The sequence below is a fragment of the Hyla sarda genome, unplaced genomic scaffold (assembly GCF_029499605.1).
Source record: "Hyla sarda isolate aHylSar1 unplaced genomic scaffold, aHylSar1.hap1 scaffold_220, whole genome shotgun sequence".
NCBI classification, from domain to species: Eukaryota; Metazoa; Chordata; class Amphibia; order Anura; family Hylidae; genus Hyla; species Hyla sarda.
The window spans coordinates 116176-135465 of record NW_026608873.1 but is presented as its reverse complement, the minus strand read 5'-3'; the positions used below and the strand labels follow the sequence as shown (position 1 = coordinate 135465).

At 46.2% G+C, this 19290-nt stretch overlaps 9 non-coding genes across 9 annotated transcripts; all 9 read right to left on the bottom strand.

The window, feature by feature from the left end:
• Window positions 1-668: 668 nt before the first annotated feature.
• LOC130320544 (U2 spliceosomal RNA) lies at window positions 669-859 on the bottom strand. Its single transcript, XR_008866420.1, has one exon. It is a non-coding gene; the product is annotated as a U2 spliceosomal RNA (small nuclear RNA).
• Window positions 860-2959: 2100 nt separating this feature from the next.
• LOC130320543 (U2 spliceosomal RNA) lies at window positions 2960-3150 on the bottom strand. Its single transcript, XR_008866419.1, has one exon. It is a non-coding gene; the product is annotated as a U2 spliceosomal RNA (small nuclear RNA).
• Window positions 3151-5247: 2097 nt separating this feature from the next.
• Window positions 5248-5438, bottom strand: LOC130320542 (U2 spliceosomal RNA). The gene has a single exon (XR_008866418.1). It is a non-coding gene; the product is annotated as a U2 spliceosomal RNA (small nuclear RNA).
• Window positions 5439-7521: 2083 nt separating this feature from the next.
• Window positions 7522-7712, bottom strand: LOC130320540 (U2 spliceosomal RNA). The gene has a single exon (XR_008866416.1). It is a non-coding gene; the product is annotated as a U2 spliceosomal RNA (small nuclear RNA).
• A 2090-nt stretch (window positions 7713-9802) lies between these two features.
• Window positions 9803-9993, bottom strand: LOC130320539 (U2 spliceosomal RNA). Its single transcript, XR_008866415.1, has one exon. It is a non-coding gene; the product is annotated as a U2 spliceosomal RNA (small nuclear RNA).
• A 2095-nt stretch (window positions 9994-12088) lies between these two features.
• On the bottom strand, window positions 12089-12279 carry LOC130320537 (U2 spliceosomal RNA). Its single transcript, XR_008866414.1, has one exon. It is a non-coding gene; the product is annotated as a U2 spliceosomal RNA (small nuclear RNA).
• Window positions 12280-14380: 2101 nt separating this feature from the next.
• On the bottom strand, window positions 14381-14571 carry LOC130320536 (U2 spliceosomal RNA). Its single transcript, XR_008866413.1, has one exon. It is a non-coding gene; the product is annotated as a U2 spliceosomal RNA (small nuclear RNA).
• Window positions 14572-16666: 2095 nt separating this feature from the next.
• On the bottom strand, window positions 16667-16857 carry LOC130320535 (U2 spliceosomal RNA). Its single transcript, XR_008866412.1, has one exon. It is a non-coding gene; the product is annotated as a U2 spliceosomal RNA (small nuclear RNA).
• A 2093-nt stretch (window positions 16858-18950) lies between these two features.
• LOC130320534 (U2 spliceosomal RNA) lies at window positions 18951-19141 on the bottom strand. Its single transcript, XR_008866411.1, has one exon. It is a non-coding gene; the product is annotated as a U2 spliceosomal RNA (small nuclear RNA).
• Between the last annotated feature and the right edge of the window lie 149 nt (window positions 19142-19290).

Sequence of the window (19290 nt, the reverse complement as noted above, 5' to 3'; positions counted from 1 at the left end):
GTAGGTGCACAATAGCATAGCCTAACCCTCTGTACTTTGGTCTATATTGATGCGGGACATAGACAGCCAGCTGATGACCAATCCATTAGTGCAATGGATGGCTGGAAGCATTTGTCTTTGCCTTTGCAATACCACAGAAGCAATGCATGGTCAATGTACAGCAATGACACACCTGTGTGAACAGCCAGGAGACCCCCCCCCCCCCATGTTATGTTACATAGTTACATAGTTAGTACGGTCGAAAAAAGACATATGTCCATCAAGTTCAACCAGGGAATTAAGGGGTAGGGGTGTGGCGCGATATTGGGGAAGGGATGAGATTTTATATTTCTTCATAAGCATTAATCTTATTTTGTCAATTAGGAACATTCAGCACCCACCCGCTATCAAGGCAGCTGCCTATCATGTCATGCCCTACCTGCACAGGTGTGCTGGCTACTCAAATGATCCAATTAAGGAGGCCATTTAGTCAGCAGCAGCAGAAGTCCTGTGCCTGGACGCTCCAACAGGGGCCAGACACAAGCAGAAGCAGAAGCAGCAGAAGCAGCAGCAGCAGCACCACCTTTTGTTTTTTGGCTGCAGCAGCAAGGCCCACAGGGCTGGCTAGCTGGCTAGCCAGCAAGCAGGTAGCAATGAAAGTAGGAATCTTTCTTTTTAACCCTGTAAGGGGGTGGTGCACTGTACCCGAAGATACTGCCATATCGGGTCAATGCATAGGGCGACGGAAGCAAGCTTCGAAATCGGCCCCCGTTCTCAAAAATCCATTTAATATATGGTCCCCAGATAGGGGACGTATCAGATATTAAACTGATAAGAACAGATACTACACTTGATCTTAGCCAAAAGGCCGAGAAGCGATAACCGTGAAAGGGGCGGGCCCAACAAGGTCCCCTTCATGGGCACTATCACTGCTTGCTGTCAGGGAGGCTGCCAGACAATTTTCCATGCACACTCTGGGCTGGGGGGCAGTCAACCACCAGTACACACAGCAGAACCTAAACCCATACCATTATTGCTAAGCAGCAAGACAGGGGCCCATTGCACTCCCACGGGGCCTTTTTAAATGCAATCCATAACCCGGATTTGCCAGGAACCCTTCTTACTCCTCCTACTTGCATGTGACACTGGGCTTAGGATCTGCATAGGAAACACACACACAAGCACACACCTACCTTTGTTGCCTGCAGATGCCTCCTTGGCTGTCCCCAAACGGTATCAAACCAACACCCACGGGAAGCTGTAAGCATAGAGGACATGCCTGCACCCCATTGGACTTACCTGTGTGGGTTAAATCCGGGTTATTTGACAACCTATGGCGGTGATGGTTCTGCTCAGGCAGAGCAGTGCTGATGCTCCTCATAAAGCTGTCGCTGCTGTGAAGGTTCTAGGTGACATCACAAATCCCTATGGTTACATACACAACAAAGCTGGGTTGTTGTTGTTTACACTCTGCAAGGCCTGTGGAAGTGAGTGACATCATAGCACTGTAGTTCTGAGGGTTCTAGATGGATGCAACAATCTCCTGTTGCTTCTATGAAGGCCATAATAGACGACATCACCAAACAGCTCCATAGTCACATACACAGCAAAGGAGAGATGTTGTTTACACCTAGTGATGTCAGTGGTATTGAGTGACATCACAGCACAGTGCTAAGGCTCCTGGGCCTGGACACAGCAGCGGCTGCAATATCTCAACGGAGAATACGTTTATATATATGTGTGTGTGTGCGCGTATATATATATATATATATATATATATATATATATATATATATATATATTTCTCCGCCGAAATCACTTTTAAACCCATTTCCACCTTTTTTTCCCTTCTCTTCCTCTTACTTTTTTTTCACGTTTTTTTACGTTTTTCTCCTTTTCGCCTCTTTTCTGGGCGTATTATTCTTCTTTTTCTTCTTTTTTTTCGTCTAATGCATACCCCATCAGTGCAGCAATGCTTATTCAATACCGCCAGCAGATGGAGACACTGGGGGATAATTTTCTAAGGATTTATACTGATTTTTCCTGTCTGAATTTGTCGCACAGAAAGTTGCAGGCCAAATATGTGTGACATTTCTGCGACTTTAGCTTCTAGAGCATTTTTACAACATTATACATAGGTGCTGAATACATAAAAAGCGACTGTTCAGCGACAGACAAGTCGCATCGGCTGAAAGTAGGCCAGAATGTCAGTCCATGTTGGAGCAGGTTTAGATACAGTCTAAAGTATAGATCTCAAAGTCTGTGCACAGAATTTAGCAAGGGCCTCGCACCTTCTGATGCATCAGGTAGGTGCACAATAGCATAGCCTAACCCTCTGTACTTTGGTCTATATTGATGCGGGACATAGACAGCCAGCTGATGACCAATCCATTAGTGCAATGGATGGCTGGAAGCATTTGTCTTTGCCTTTGCAATACCACAGAAGCAATGCATGGTCAATGTACAGCAATGACACACCTGTGTGAACAGCCAGGAGACCCCCCCCCCCCCCCCCCCATGTTATGTTACATAGTTACATAGTTAGTACGGTCGAAAAAAGACATATGTCCATCAAGTTCAACCAGGGAATTAAGGGGTAGGGGTGTGGCGCGATATTGGGGAAGGGATGAGATTTTATATTTCTTCATAAGCATTAATCTTATTTTGTCAATTAGGAACATTCAGCACCCACCCGCTATCAAGGCAGCTGCCTATCATGTCATGCCCTACCTGCACAGGTGTGCTGGCTACTCAAATGATCCAATTAAGGAGGCCATTTAGTCAGCAGCAGCAGAAGTCCTGTGCCTGGACGCTCCAACAGGGGCCAGACACAAGCAGAAGCAGAAGCAGCAGAAGCAGCAGCAGCAGCACCACCTTTTGTTTTTTGGCTGCAGCAGCAAGGCCCACAGGGCTGGCTAGCTGGCTAGCCAGCAAGCAGGTAGCAATGAAAGTAGGAATCTTTCTTTTTAACCCTGTAAGGGGGTGGTGCACTGTACCCGAAGATACTGCCATATCGGGTCAATGCATAGGGCGACGGAAGCAAGCTTCGAAATCGGCCCCCGTTCTCAAAAATCCATTTAATATATGGTCCCCAGATAGGGGACGTATCAGATATTAAACTGATAAGAACAGATACTACACTTGATCTTAGCCAAAAGGCCGAGAAGCGATAACCGTGAAAGGGGCGGGCCCAACAAGGTCCCCTTCATGGGCACTATCACTGCTTGCTGTCAGGGAGGCTGCCAGACAATTTTCCATGCACACTCTGGGCTGGGGGGCAGTCAACCACCAGTACACACAGCAGAACCTAAACCCATACCATTATTGCTAAGCAGCAAGACAGGGGCCCATTGCACTCCCACGGGGCCTTTTTAAATGCAATCCATAACCCGGATTTGCCAGGAACCCTTCTTACTCCTCCTACTTGCATGTGACACTGGGCTTAGGATCTGCATAGGAAACACACACACAAGCACACACCTACCTTTGTTGCCTGCAGATGCCTCCTTGGCTGTCCCCAAACGGTATCAAACCAACACCCACGGGAAGCTGTAAGCATAGAGGACATGCCTGCACCCCATTGGACTTACCTGTGTGGGTTAAATCCGGGTTATTTGACAACCTATGGCGGTGATGGTTCTGCTCAGGCAGAGCAGTGCTGATGCTCCTCATAAAGCTGTCGCTGCTGTGAAGGTTCTAGGTGACATCACAAATCCCTATGGTTACATACACAACAAAGCTGGGTTGTTGTTGTTTACACTCTGCAAGGCCTGTGGAAGTGAGTGACATCATAGCACTGTAGTTCTGAGGGTTCTAGATGGATGCAACAATCTCCTGTTGCTTCTATGAAGGCCATAATAGACGACATCACCAAACAGCTCCATAGTCACATACACAGCAAAGGAGAGATGTTGTTTACACCTAGTGATGTCAGTGGTATTGAGTGACATCACAGCACAGTGCTAAGGCTCCTGGGCCTGGACACAGCAGCGGCTGCAATATCTCAACGGAGAATACGTTTATATATATGTGTGTGTGTGCGCGTATATATATATATATATATATATATATATATATATATATATATATTTCTCCGCCGAAATCACTTTTAAACCCATTTCCACCTTTTTTTCCCTTCTCTTCCTCTTACTTTTTTTTCACGTTTTTTTACGTTTTTCTCCTTTTCGCCTCTTTTCTGGGCGTATTATTCTTCTTTTTCTTCTTTTTTTTCGTCTAATGCATACCCCATCAGTGCAGCAATGCTTATTCAATACCGCCAGCAGATGGAGACACTGGGGGATAATTTTCTAAGGATTTATACTGATTTTTCCTGTCTGAATTTGTCGCACAGAAAGTTGCAGGCCAAATATGTGTGACATTTCTGCGACTTTAGCTTCTAGAGCATTTTTACAACATTATACATAGGTGCTGAATACATAAAAAGCGACTGTTCAGCGACAGACAAGTCGCATCGGCTGAAAGTAGGCCAGAATGTCAGTCCATGTTGGAGCAGGTTTAGATACAGTCTAAAGTATAGATCTCAAAGTCTGTGCACAGAATTTAGCAAGGGCCTCGCACCTTCTGATGCATCAGGTAGGTGCACAATAGCATAGCCTAACCCTCTGTACTTTGGTCTATATTGATGCGGGACATAGACAGCCAGCTGATGACCAATCCATTAGTGCAATGGATGGCTGGAAGCATTTGTCTTTGCCTTTGCAATACCACAGAAGCAATGCATGGGCAATGTACAGCAATGACACACCTGTGTGAACAGCCAGGAGACCCCCCCCCCCCCCCCCATGTTATGTTACATAGTTACATAGTTAGTACGGTCGAAAAAAGACATATGTCCATCAAGTTCAACCAGGGAATTAAGGGGTAGGGGTGTGGCGCGATATTGGGGAAGGGATGAGATTTTATATTTCTTCATAAGCATTAATCTTATTTTGTCAATTAGGAACATTCAGCACCCACCCGCTATCAAGGCAGCTGCCTATCATGTCATGCCCTACCTGCACAGGTGTGCTGGCTACTCAAATGATCCAATTAAGGAGGCCATTTAGTCAGCAGCAGCAGCAGAAGTCCTGTGCCTGGACGCTCCAACAGGGGCCAGACACAAGCAGAAGCAGAAGCAGCAGAAGCAGCAGCAGCAGCACCACCTTTTGTTTTTTGGCTGCAGCAGCAAGGCCCACAGGGCTGGCTAGCTGGCTAGCCAGCAAGCAGGTAGCAATGAAAGTAGGAATCTTTCTTTTTAACCCTGTAAGGGGGTGGTGCACTGTACCCGAAGATACTGCCATATCGGGTCAATGCATAGGGCGACGGAAGCAAGCTTCGAAATCGGCCCCCGTTCTCAAAAATCCATTTAATATATGGTCCCCAGATAGGGGACGTATCAGATATTAAACTGATAAGAACAGATACTACACTTGATCTTAGCCAAAAGGCCGAGAAGCGATAACCGTGAAAGGGGCGGGCCCAACAAGGTCCCCTTCATGGGCACTATCACTGCTTGCTGTCAGGGAGGCTGCCAGACAATTTTCCATGCACACTCTGGGCTGGGGGGCAGTCAACCACCAGTACACACAGCAGAACCTAAACCCATACCATTATTGCTAAGCAGCAAGACAGGGGCCCATTGCACTCCCACGGGGCCTTTTTAAATGCAATCCATAACCCGGATTTGCCAGGAACCCTTCTTACTCCTCCTACTTGCATGTGACACTGGGCTTAGGATCTGCATAGGAAACACACACACAAGCACACACCTACCTTTGTTGCCTGCAGATGCCTCCTTGGCTGTCCCCAAACGGTATCAAACCAACACCCACGGGAAGCTGTAAGCATAGAGGACATGCCTGCACCCCATTGGACTTACCTGTGTGGGTTAAATCCGGGTTATTTGACAACCTATGGCGGTGATGGTTCTGCTCAGGCAGAGCAGTGCTGATGCTCCTCATAAAGCTGTCGCTGCTGTGAAGGTTCTAGGTGACATCACAAATCCCTATGGTTACATACACAACAAAGCTGGGTTGTTGTTGTTTACACTCTGCAAGGCCTGTGGAAGTGAGTGACATCATAGCACTGTAGTTCTGAGGGTTCTAGATGGATGCAACAATCTCCTGTTGCTTCTATGAAGGCCATAATAGACGACATCACCAAACAGCTCCATAGTCACATACACAGCAAAGGAGAGATGTTGTTTACACCTAGTGATGTCAGTGGTATTGAGTGACATCACAGCACAGTGCTAAGGCTCCTGGGCCTGGACACAGCAGCGGCTGCAATATCTCAACGGAGAATACGTTTATATATATGTGTGTGTGTGCGCGTATATATATATATATATATATATATATATATATATATATTCTCCGCCGAAATCACTTTTAAACCCATTTCCACCTTTTTTTCCCTTCTCTTCCTCTTACTTTTTTTTCACGTTTTTTTACGTTTTTCTCCTTTTCGCCTCTTTTCTGGGCGTATTATTCTTCTTTTTCTTCTTTTTTTTCGTCTAATGCATACCCCATCAGTGCAGCAATGCTTATTCAATACCGCCAGCAGATGGAGACACTGGGGGATAATTTTCTAAGGATTTATACTGATTTTTCCTGTCTGAATTTGTCGCACAGAAAGTTGCAGGCCAAATATGTGTGACATTTCTGCGACTTTAGCTTCTAGAGCATTTTTACAACATTATACATAGGTGCTGAATACATAAAAAGCGACTGTTCAGCGACAGACAAGTCGCATCGGCTGAAAGTAGGCCAGAATGTCAGTCCATGTTGGAGCAGGTTTAGATACAGTCTAAAGTATAGATCTCAAAGTCTGTGCACAGAATTTAGCAAGGGCCTCGCACCTTCTGATGCATCAGGTAGGTGCACAATAGCATAGCCTAACCCTCTGTACTTTGGTCTATATTGATGCGGGACATAGACAGCCAGCTGATGACCAATCCATTAGTGCAATGGATGGCTGGAAGCATTTGTCTTTGCCTTTGCAATACCACAGAAGCAATGCATGGTCAATGTACAGCAATGACACACCTGTGTGAACAGCCAGGAGACCCCCCCCCCCCCCCCATGTTATGTTACATAGTTACATAGTTAGTACGGTCGAAAAAAGACATATGTCCATCAAGTTCAACCAGGGAATTAAGGGGTAGGGGTGTGGCGCGATATTGGGGAAGGGATGAGATTTTATATTTCTTCATAAGCATTAATCTTATTTTGTCAATTAGGAACATTCAGCACCCACCCGCTATCAAGGCAGCTGCCTATCATGTCATGCCCTACCTGCACAGGTGTGCTGGCTACTCAAATGATCCAATTAAGGAGGCCATTTAGTCAGCAGCAGCAGAAGTCCTGTGCCTGGATGCTCCAACAGGGGCCAGACACAAGCAGAAGCAGAAGCAGCAGAAGCAGCAGCAGCAGCACCTTTTGTTTTTTGGCTGCAGCAGCAAGGCCCACAGGGCTGGCTAGCTGGCTAGCCAGCAAGCAGGTAGCAATGAAAGTAGGAATCTTTCTTTTTAACCCTGTAAGGGGGTGGTGCACTGTACCCGAAGATACTGCCATATCGGGTCAATGCATAGGGCGACGGAAGCAAGCTTCGAAATCGGCCCCCGTTCTCAAAAATCCATTTAATATATGGTCCCCAGATAGGGGACGTATCAGATATTAAACTGATAAGAACAGATACTACACTTGATCTTAGCCAAAAGGCCGAGAAGCGATAACCGTGAAAGGGGCGGGCCCAACAAGGTCCCCTTCATGGGCACTATCACTGCTTGCTGTCAGGGAGGCTGCCAGACAATTTTCCATGCACACTCTGGGCTGGGGGGCAGTCAACCACCAGTACACACAGCAGAACCTAAACCCATACCATTATTGCTAAGCAGCAAGACAGGGGCCCATTGCACTCCCACGGGGCCTTTTTAAATGCAATCCATAACCCGGATTTGCCAGGAACCCTTCTTACTCCTCCTACTTGCATGTGACACTGGGCTTAGGATCTGCATAGGAAACACACACACAAGCACACACCTACCTTTGTTGCCTGCAGATGCCTCCTTGGCTGTCCCCAAACGGTATCAAACCAACACCCACGGGAAGCTGTAAGCATAGAGGACATGCCTGCACCCCATTGGACTTACCTGTGTGGGTTAAATCCGGGTTATTTGACAACCTATGGCGGTGATGGTTCTGCTCAGGCAGAGCAGTGCTGATGCTCCTCATAAAGCTGTCGCTGCTGTGAAGGTTCTAGGTGACATCACAAATCCCTATGGTTACATACACAACAAAGCTGGGTTGTTGTTGTTTACACTCTGCAAGGCCTGTGGAAGTGAGTGACATCATAGCACTGTAGTTCTGAGGGTTCTAGATGGATGCAACAATCTCCTGTTGCTTCTATGAAGGCCATAATAGACGACATCACCAAACAGCTCCATAGTCACATACACAGCAAAGGAGAGATGTTGTTTACACCTAGTGATGTCAGTGGTATTGAGTGACATCACAGCACAGTGCTAAGGCTCCTGGGCCTGGACACAGCAGCGGCTGCAATATCTCAACGGAGAATACGTTTATATATATGTGTGTGTGTGCGCGTATATATATATATATATATATATATATATATATATATATATATATTCTCCGCCGAAATCACTTTTAAACCCATTTCCACCTTTTTTTCCCTTCTCTTCCTCTTACTTTTTTTTCACGTTTTTTTACGTTTTTCTCCTTTTCGCCTCTTTTCTGGGCGTATTATTCTTCTTTTTCTTCTTTTTTTTCGTCTAATGCATACCCCATCAGTGCAGCAATGCTTATTCAATACCGCCAGCAGATGGAGACACTGGGGGATAATTTTCTAAGGATTTATACTGATTTTTCCTGTCTGAATTTGTCGCACAGAAAGTTGCAGGCCAAATATGTGTGACATTTCTGCGACTTTAGCTTCTAGAGCATTTTTACAACATTATACATAGGTGCTGAATACATAAAAAGCGACTGTTCAGCGACAGACAAGTCGCATCGGCTGAAAGTAGGCCAGAATGTCAGTCCATGTTGGAGCAGGTTTAGATACAGTCTAAAGTATAGATCTCAAAGTCTGTGCACAGAATTTAGCAAGGGCCTCGCACCTTCTGATGCATCAGGTAGGTGCACAATAGCATAGCCTAACCCTCTGTACTTTGGTCTATATTGATGCGGGACATAGACAGCCAGCTGATGACCAATCCATTAGTGCAATGGATGGCTGGAAGCATTTGTCTTTGCCTTTGCAATACCACAGAAGCAATGCATGGTCAATGTACAGCAATGACACACCTGTGTGAACAGCCAGGAGACCCCCCACCCCCCCATGTTATGTTACATAGTTACATAGTTAGTACGGTCGAAAAAAGACATATGTCCATCAAGTTCAACCAGGGAATTAAGGGGTAGGGGTGTGGCGCGATATTGGGGAAGGGATGAGATTTTATATTTCTTCATAAGCATTAATCTTATTTTGTCAATTAGGAACATTCAGCACCCACCCGCTATCAAGGCAGCTGCCTATCATGTCATGCCCTACCTGCACAGGTGTGCTGGCTACTCAAATGATCCAATTAAGGAGGCCATTTAGTCAGCAGCAGCAGAAGTCCTGTGCCTGGACGCTCCAACAGGGGCCAGACACAAGCAGAAGCAGAAGCAGCAGAAGCAGCAGCAGCAGCACCACCTTTTGTTTTTTGGCTGCAGCAGCAAGGCCCACAGGGCTGGCTAGCTGGCTAGCCAGCAAGCAGGTAGCAATGAAAGTAGGAATCTTTCTTTTTAACCCTGTAAGGGGGTGGTGCACTGTACCCGAAGATACTGCCATATCGGGTCAATGCATAGGGCGACGGAAGCAAGCTTCGAAATCGGCCCCCGTTCTCAAAAATCCATTTAATATATGGTCCCCAGATAGGGGACGTATCAGATATTAAACTGATAAGAACAGATACTACACTTGATCTTAGCCAAAAGGCCGAGAAGCGATAACCGTGAAAGGGGCGGGCCCAACAAGGTCCCCTTCATGGGCACTATCACTGCTTGCTGTCAGGGAGGCTGCCAGACAATTTTCCATGCACACTCTGGGCTGGGGGGCAGTCAACCACCAGTACACACAGCAGAACCTAAACCCATACCATTATTGCTAAGCAGCAAGACAGGGGCCCATTGCACTCCCACGGGGCCTTTTTAAATGCAATCCATAACCCGGATTTGCCAGGAACCCTTCTTACTCCTCCTACTTGCATGTGACACTGGGCTTAGGATCTGCATAGGAAACACACACACAAGCACACACCTACCTTTGTTGCCTGCAGATGCCTCCTTGGCTGTCCCCAAACGGTATCAAACCAACACCCACGGGAAGCTGTAAGCATAGAGGACATGCCTGCACCCCATTGGACTTACCTGTGTGGGTTAAATCCGGGTTATTTGACAACCTATGGCGGTGATGGTTCTGCTCAGGCAGAGCAGTGCTGATGCTCCTCATAAAGCTGTCGCTGCTGTGAAGGTTCTAGGTGACATCACAAATCCCTATGGTTACATACACAACAAAGCTGGGTTGTTGTTGTTTACACTCTGCAAGGCCTGTGGAAGTGAGTGACATCATAGCACTGTAGTTCTGAGGGTTCTAGATGGATGCAACAATCTCCTGTTGCTTCTATGAAGGCCATAATAGACGACATCACCAAACAGCTCCATAGTCACATACACAGCAAAGGAGAGATGTTGTTTACACCTAGTGATGTCAGTGGTATTGAGTGACATCACAGCACAGTGCTAAGGCTCCTGGGCCTGGACACAGCAGCGGCTGCAATATCTCAACGGAGAATACGTTTATATATATGTGTGTGTGTGCGCGTATATATATATATATATATATATATATATATATATATATATATATTTCTCCGCCGAAATCACTTTTAAACCCATTTCCACCTTTTTTTCCCTTCTCTTCCTCTTACTTTTTTTTCACGTTTTTTTACGTTTTTCTCCTTTTCGCCTCTTTTCTGGGCGTATTATTCTTCTTTTTCTTCTTTTTTTTCGTCTAATGCATACCCCATCAGTGCAGCAATGCTTATTCAATACCGCCAGCAGATGGAGACACTGGGGGATAATTTTCTAAGGATTTATACTGATTTTTCCTGTCTGAATTTGTCGCACAGAAAGTTGCAGGCCAAATATGTGTGACATTTCTGCGACTTTAGCTTCTAGAGCATTTTTACAACATTATACATAGGTGCTGAATACATAAAAAGCGACTGTTCAGCGACAGACAAGTCGCATCGGCTGAAAGTAGGCCAGAATGTCAGTCCATGTTGGAGCAGGTTTAGATACAGTCTAAAGTATAGATCTCAAAGTCTGTGCACAGAATTTAGCAAGGGCCTCGCACCTTCTGATGCATCAGGTAGGTGCACAATAGCATAGCCTAACCCTCTGTACTTTGGTCTATATTGATGCGGGACATAGACAGCCAGCTGATGACCAATCCATTAGTGCAATGGATGGCTGGAAGCATTTGTCTTTGCCTTTGCAATACCACAGAAGCAATGCATGGTCAATGTACAGCAATGACACACCTGTGTGAACAGCCAGGAGACCCCCCCCCCCCCCCCCCATGTTATGTTACATAGTTACATAGTTAGTACGGTCGAAAAAAGACATATGTCCATCAAGTTCAACCAGGGAATTAAGGGGTAGGGGTGTGGCGCGATATTGGGGAAGGGATGAGATTTTATATTTCTTCATAAGCATTAATCTTATTTTGTCAATTAGGAACATTCAGCACCCACCCGCTATCAAGGCAGCTGCCTATCATGTCATGCCCTACCTGCACAGGTGTGCTGGCTACTCAAATGATCCAATTAAGGAGGCCATTTAGTCAGCAGCAGCAGAAGTCCTGTGCCTGGACGCTCCAACAGGGGCCAGACACAAGCAGAAGCAGAAGCAGCAGAAGCAGCAGCAGCAGCACCACCTTTTGTTTTTTGGCTGCAGCAGCAAGGCCCACAGGGCTGGCTAGCTGGCTAGCCAGCAAGCAGGTAGCAATGAAAGTAGGAATCTTTCTTTTTAACCCTGTAAGGGGGTGGTGCACTGTACCCGAAGATACTGCCATATCGGGTCAATGCATAGGGCGACGGAAGCAAGCTTCGAAATCGGCCCCCGTTCTCAAAAATCCATTTAATATATGGTCCCCAGATAGGGGACGTATCAGATATTAAACTGATAAGAACAGATACTACACTTGATCTTAGCCAAAAGGCCGAGAAGCGATAACCGTGAAAGGGGCGGGCCCAACAAGGTCCCCTTCATGGGCACTATCACTGCTTGCTGTCAGGGAGGCTGCCAGACAATTTTCCATGCACACTCTGGGCTGGGGGGCAGTCAACCACCAGTACACACAGCAGAACCTAAACCCATACCATTATTGCTAAGCAGCAAGACAGGGGCCCATTGCACTCCCACGGGGCCTTTTTAAATGCAATCCATAACCCGGATTTGCCAGGAACCCTTCTTACTCCTCCTACTTGCATGTGACACTGGGCTTAGGATCTGCATAGGAAACACACACACAAGCACACACCTACCTTTGTTGCCTGCAGATGCCTCCTTGGCTGTCCCCAAACGGTATCAAACCAACACCCACGGGAAGCTGTAAGCATAGAGGACATGCCTGCACCCCATTGGACTTACCTGTGTGGGTTAAATCCGGGTTATTTGACAACCTATGGCGGTGATGGTTCTGCTCAGGCAGAGCAGTGCTGATGCTCCTCATAAAGCTGTCGCTGCTGTGAAGGTTCTAGGTGACATCACAAATCCCTATGGTTACATACACAACAAAGCTGGGTTGTTGTTGTTTACACTCTGCAAGGCCTGTGGAAGTGAGTGACATCATAGCACTGTAGTTCTGAGGGTTCTAGATGGATGCAACAATCTCCTGTTGCTTCTATGAAGGCCATAATAGACGACATCACCAAACAGCTCCATAGTCACATACACAGCAAAGGAGAGATGTTGTTTACACCTAGTGATGTCAGTGGTATTGAGTGACATCACAGCACAGTGCTAAGGCTCCTGGGCCTGGACACAGCAGCGGCTGCAATATCTCAACGGAGAATACGTTTATATATATGTGTGTGTGTGCGCGTATATATATATATATATATATATATATATATATATATATATATATATTTCTCCGCCGAAATCACTTTTAAACCCATTTCCACCTTTTTTTCCCTTCTCTTCCTCTTACTTTTTTTTCACGTTTTTTTACGTTTTTCTCCTTTTCGCCTCTTTTCTGGGCGTATTATTCTTCTTTTTCTTCTTTTTTTTCGTCTAATGCATACCCCATCAGTGCAGCAATGCTTATTCAATACCGCCAGCAGATGGAGACACTGGGGGATAATTTTCTAAGGATTTATACTGATTTTTCCTGTCTGAATTTGTCGCACAGAAAGTTGCAGGCCAAATATGTGTGACATTTCTGCGACTTTAGCTTCTAGAGCATTTTTACAACATTATACATAGGTGCTGAATACATAAAAAGCGACTGTTCAGCGACAGACAAGTCGCATCGGCTGAAAGTAGGCCAGAATGTCAGTCCATGTTGGAGCAGGTTTAGATACAGTCTAAAGTATAGATCTCAAAGTCTGTGCACAGAATTTAGCAAGGGCCTCGCACCTTCTGATGCATCAGGTAGGTGCACAATAGCATAGCCTAACCCTCAGTACTTTGGTCTATATTGATGCGGGACATAGACAGCCAGCTGATGACCAATCCATTAGTGCAATGGATGGCTGGAAGCATTTGTCTTTGCCTTTGCAATACCACAGAAGCAATGCATGGTCAATGTACAGCAATGACACACCTGTGTGAACAGCCAGGAGACCCCCCCCCCCCCCCCATGTTATGTTACATAGTTACATAGTTAGTACGGTCGAAAAAAGACATATGTCCATCAAGTTCAACCAGGGAATTAAGGGGTAGGGGTGTGGCGCGATATTGGGGAAGGGATGAGATTTTATATTTCTTCATAAGCATTAATCTTATTTTGTCAATTAGGAACATTAACATTCAGCACCCACCCGCTATCAAGGCAGCTGCCTATCATGTCATGCCCTACCTGCACAGGTGTGCTGGCTACTCAAATGATCCAATTAAGGAGGCCATTTAGTCAGCAGCAGCAGAAGTCCTGTGCCTGGACGCTCCAACAGGGGCCAGACACAAGCAGAAGCAGAAGCAGCAGAAGCAGCAGCAGCAGCACCACCTTTTGTTTTTTGGCTGCAGCAGCAAGGCCCACAGGGCTGGCTAGCTGGCTAGCCAGCAAGCAGGTAGCAATGAAAGTAGGAATCTTTCTTTTTAACCCTGTAAGGGGGTGGTGCACTGTACCCGAAGATACTGCCATATCGGGTCAATGCATAGGGCGACGGAAGCAAGCTTCGAAATCGGCCCCCGTTCTCAAAAATCCATTTAATATATGGTCCCCAGATAGGGGACGTATCAGATATTAAACTGATAAGAACAGATACTACACTTGATCTTAGCCAAAAGGCCGAGAAGCGATAACCGTGAAAGGGGCGGGCCCAACAAGGTCCCCTTCATGGGCACTATCACTGCTTGCTGTCAGGGAGGCTGCCAGACAATTTTCCATGCACACTCTGGGCTGGGGGGCAGTCAACCACCAGTACACACAGCAGAACCTAAACCCATACCATTATTGCTAAGCAGCAAGACAGGGGCCCATTGCACTCCCACGGGGCCTTTTTAAATGCAATCCATAACCCGGATTTGCCAGGAACCCTTCTTACTCCTCCTACTTGCATGTGACACTGGGCTTAGGATCTGCATAGGAAACACACACACAAGCACACACCTACCTTTGTTGCCTGCAGATGCCTCCTTGGCTGTCCCCAAACGGTATCAAACCAACACCCACGGGAAGCTGTAAGCATAGAGGACATGCCTGCACCCCATTGGACTTACCTGTGTGGGTTAAATCCGGGTTATTTGACAACCTATGGCGGTGATGGTTCTGCTCAGGCAGAGCAGTGCTGATGCTCCTCATAAAGCTGTCGCTGCTGTGAAGGTTCTAGGTGACATCACAAATCCCTATGGTTACATACACAACAAAGCTGGGTTGTTGTTGTTTACACTCTGCAAGGCCTGTGGAAGTGAGTGACATCATAGCACTGTAGTTCTGAGGGTTCTAGATGGATGCAACAATCTCCTGTTGCTTCTATGAAGGCCATAATAGACGACATCACCAAACAGCTCCATAGTCACATACACAGCAAAGGAGAGATGTTGTTTACACCTAGTGATGTCAGTGGTATTGAGTGACATCACAGCACAGTGCTAAGGCTCCTGGGCCTGGACACAGCAGCGGCTGCAATATCTCAACGGAGAATACGTTTATATATATGTGTGTGTGTGCGCGTATATATATATATATATACATATATATATATATATATATATATATATATTCTCCGCCGAAATCACTTTTAAACCCATTTCCACCTTTTTTTCCCTTCTCTTCCTCTTACTTTTTTTTCACGTTTTTTTACGTTTTTCTCCTTTTCGCCTCTTTTCTGGGCGTATTATTCTTCTTTTTCTTCTTTTTTTTCGTCTAATGCATACCCCATCAGTGCAGCAATGCTTATTCAATACCGCCAGCAGATGGAGACACTGGGGGATAATTTTCTAAGGATTTATACTGATTTTTCCTGTCTGAATTTGTCGCACAGAAAGTTGCAGGCCAAATATGTGTGACATTTCTGCGACTTTAGCTTCTAGAGCATTTTTACAACATTATACATAGGTGCTGAATACATAAAAAGCGACTGTTCAGCGACAGACAAGTCGCATCGGCTGAAAGTAGGCCAGAATGTCAGTCCATGTTGGAGCAGGTTTAGATACAGTCTAAAGTATAGATCTCAAAGTCTGTGCACAGAATTTAGCAAGGGCCTCGCACCTTCTGATGCATCAGGTAGGTGCACAATAGCATAGCCTAACCCTCTGTACTTTGGTCTATATTGATGCGGGACATAGACAGCCAGCTGATGACCAATCCATTAGTGCAATGGATGGCTGGAAGCATTTGTCTTTGCCTTTGCAATACCACAGAAGCAATGCATGGTCAATGTACAGCAATGACACACCTGTGTGAACAGCCAGGAGACCCCCCCCCCCCCCCATGTTATGTTACATAGTTACATAGTTAGTACGGTCGAAAAAAGACATATGTCCATCAAGTTCAACCAGGGAATTAAGGGGTAGGGGTGTGGCGCGATATTGGGGAAGGGATGAGATTTTATATTTCTTCATAAGCATTAATCTTATTTTGTCAATTAGGAACATTCAGCACCCACCCGCTATCAAGGCAGCTGCCTATCATGTCATGCCCTACCTGCACAGGTGTGCTGGCTACTCAAATGATCCAATTAAGGAGGCCATTTAGTCAGCAGCAGCAGAAGTCCTGTGCCTGGACGCTCCAACAGGGGCCAGACACAAGCAGAAGCAGAAGCAGCAGAAGCAGCAGCAGCAGCACCACCTTTTGTTTTTTGGCTGCAGCAGCAAGGCCCACAGGGCTGGCTAGCTGGCTAGCCAGCAAGCAGGTAGCAATGAAAGTAGGAATCTTTCTTTTTAACCCTGTAAGGGGGTGGTGCACTGTACCCGAAGATACTGCCATATCGGGTCAATGCATAGGGCGACGGAAGCAAGCTTCGAAATCGGCCCCCGTTCTCAAAAATCCATTTAATATATGGTCCCCAGATAGGGGACGTATCAGATATTAAACTGATAAGAACAGATACTACACTTGATCTTAGCCAAAAGGCCGAGAAGCGATAACCGTGAAAGGGGCGGGCCCAACAAGGTCCCCTTCATGGGCACTATCACTGCTTGCTGTCAGGGAGGCTGCCAGACAATTTTCCATGCACACTCTGGGCTGGGGGGCAGTCAACCACCAGTACACACAGCAGAACCTAAACCCATACCATTATTGCTAAGCAGCAAGACAGGGGCCCATTGCACTCCCACGGGGCCTTTTTAAATGCAATCCATAACCCGGATTTGCCAGGAACCCTTCTTACTCCTCCTACTTGCATGTGACACTGGGCTTAGGATCTGCATAGGAAACACACACACAAGCACACACCTACCTTTGTTGCCTGCAGATGCCTCCTTGGCTGTCCCCAAACGGTATCAAACCAACACCCACGGGAAGCTGTAAGCATAGAGGACATGCCTGCACCCCATTGGACTTACCTGTGTGGGTTAAATCCGGGTTATTTGACAACCTATGGCGGTGATGGTTCTGCTCAGGCAGAGCAGTGCTGATGCTCCTCATAAAGCTGTCGCTGCTGTGAAGGTTCTAGGTGACATCACAAATCCCTATGGTTACATACACAACAAAGCTGGGTTGTTGTTGTTTACACTCTGCAAGGCCTGTGGAAGTGAGTGACATCATAGCACTGTAGTTCTGAGGGTTCTAGATGGATGCAACAATCTCCTGTTGCTTCTATGAAGGCCATAATAGACGACATCACCAAACAGCTCCATAGTCACATACACAGCAAAGGAGAGATGTTGTTTACACCTAGTGATGTCAGTGGTATTGAGTGACATCACAGCACAGTGCTAAGGCTCCTGGGCCTGGACACAGCAGCGGCTGCAATATCTCAACGGAGAATACGTTTATATATATGTGTGTGTGTGCGCGTATATATATATATATATATATATATATATATATATATATATATATTTCTCCGCCGAAATCACTTTTAAACCCATTTCCACCTTTTTTTCCCTTCTCTTCCTCTTACTTTTTTTTCACGTTTTTTTACGTTTTTCTCCTTTTCGCCTCTTTTCTGGGCGTATTATTCTTCTTTTTCTTCTTTTTTTTCGTCTAATGCATACCCCATCAGTGCAGCAATGCTTATTCAATACCGCCAGCAGATGGAGACACTGGGGGATAATTTTCTAAGGATTTATACTGATTTTTCCTGTCTGAATTTGTCGCACAGAAAGTTGCAGGCCAAATATGTGTGACATTTCTGCGACTTTAGCTTCTAGAGCATTTTTACAACATTATACATAGGTGCTGAATACATAAAAAGCGACTGTTCAGCGACAGACAAGTCGCATCGGCTGAAAGTAGGCCAGAATGTCAGTCCATGTTGGAGCAGGTTTAGATACAGTCTAAAGTATAGATCTCAAAGTCTGTGCACAGAATTTAGCAAGGGCCTCGCACCTTCTGATGCATCAGGTAGGTGCACAATAGCATAGCCTAACCCTCTGTACTTTGGTCTATATTGATGCGGGACATAGACAGCCAGCTGATGACCAATCCATTAGTTCAATGGATGGCTGGAAGCATTTGTCTTTGCCTTTGCAATACCACAGAAGCAATGCATGGTCAATGTACAGCAATGACACACCTGTGTGAACAGCCAGGAGACCCCCCCCCCCCCCCCATGTTATGTTACATAGTTACATAGTTAGTACGGTCGAAAAAAGACATATGTCCATCAAGTTCAACCAGGGAATTAAGGGGTAGGGGTGTGGCGCGATATTGGGGAAGGGATGAGATTTTATATTTCTTCATAAGCATTAATCTTATTTTGTCAATTAGGAACATTCAGCACCCACCCGCTATCAAGGCAGCTGCCTATCATGTCATGCCCTACCTGCACAGGTGTGCTGGCTACTCAAATGATCCAATTAAGGAGGCCATTTAGTCAGCAGCAGCAGAAGTCCTGTGCCTGGACGCTCCAACAGGGGCCAGACACAAGCAGAAGCAGAAGCAGCAGAAGCAGCAGCAGCAGCACCACCTTTTGTTTTTTGGCTGCAGCAGCAAGGCCCACAGGGCTGGCTAGCTGGCTAGCCAGCAAGCAGGTAGCAATGAAAGTAGGAATCTTTCTTTTTAACCCTGTAAGGGGGTGGTGCACTGTACCCGAAGATACTGCCATATCGGGTCAATGCATAGGGCGACGGAAGCAAGCTTCGAAATCGGCCCCCGTTCTCAAAAATCCATTTAATATATGGTCCCCAGATAGGGGACGTATCAGATATTAAACTGATAAGAACAGATACTACACTTGATCTTAGCCAAAAGGCCGAGAAGCGATAACCGTGAAAGGGGCGGGCCCAACAAGGTCCCCTTCATGGGCACTATCACTGCTTGCTGTCAGGGAGGCTGCCAGACAATTTTCCATGCACACTCTGGGCTGGGGGGCAGTCAACCACCAGTACACACAGCAGAACCTAAACCCATACC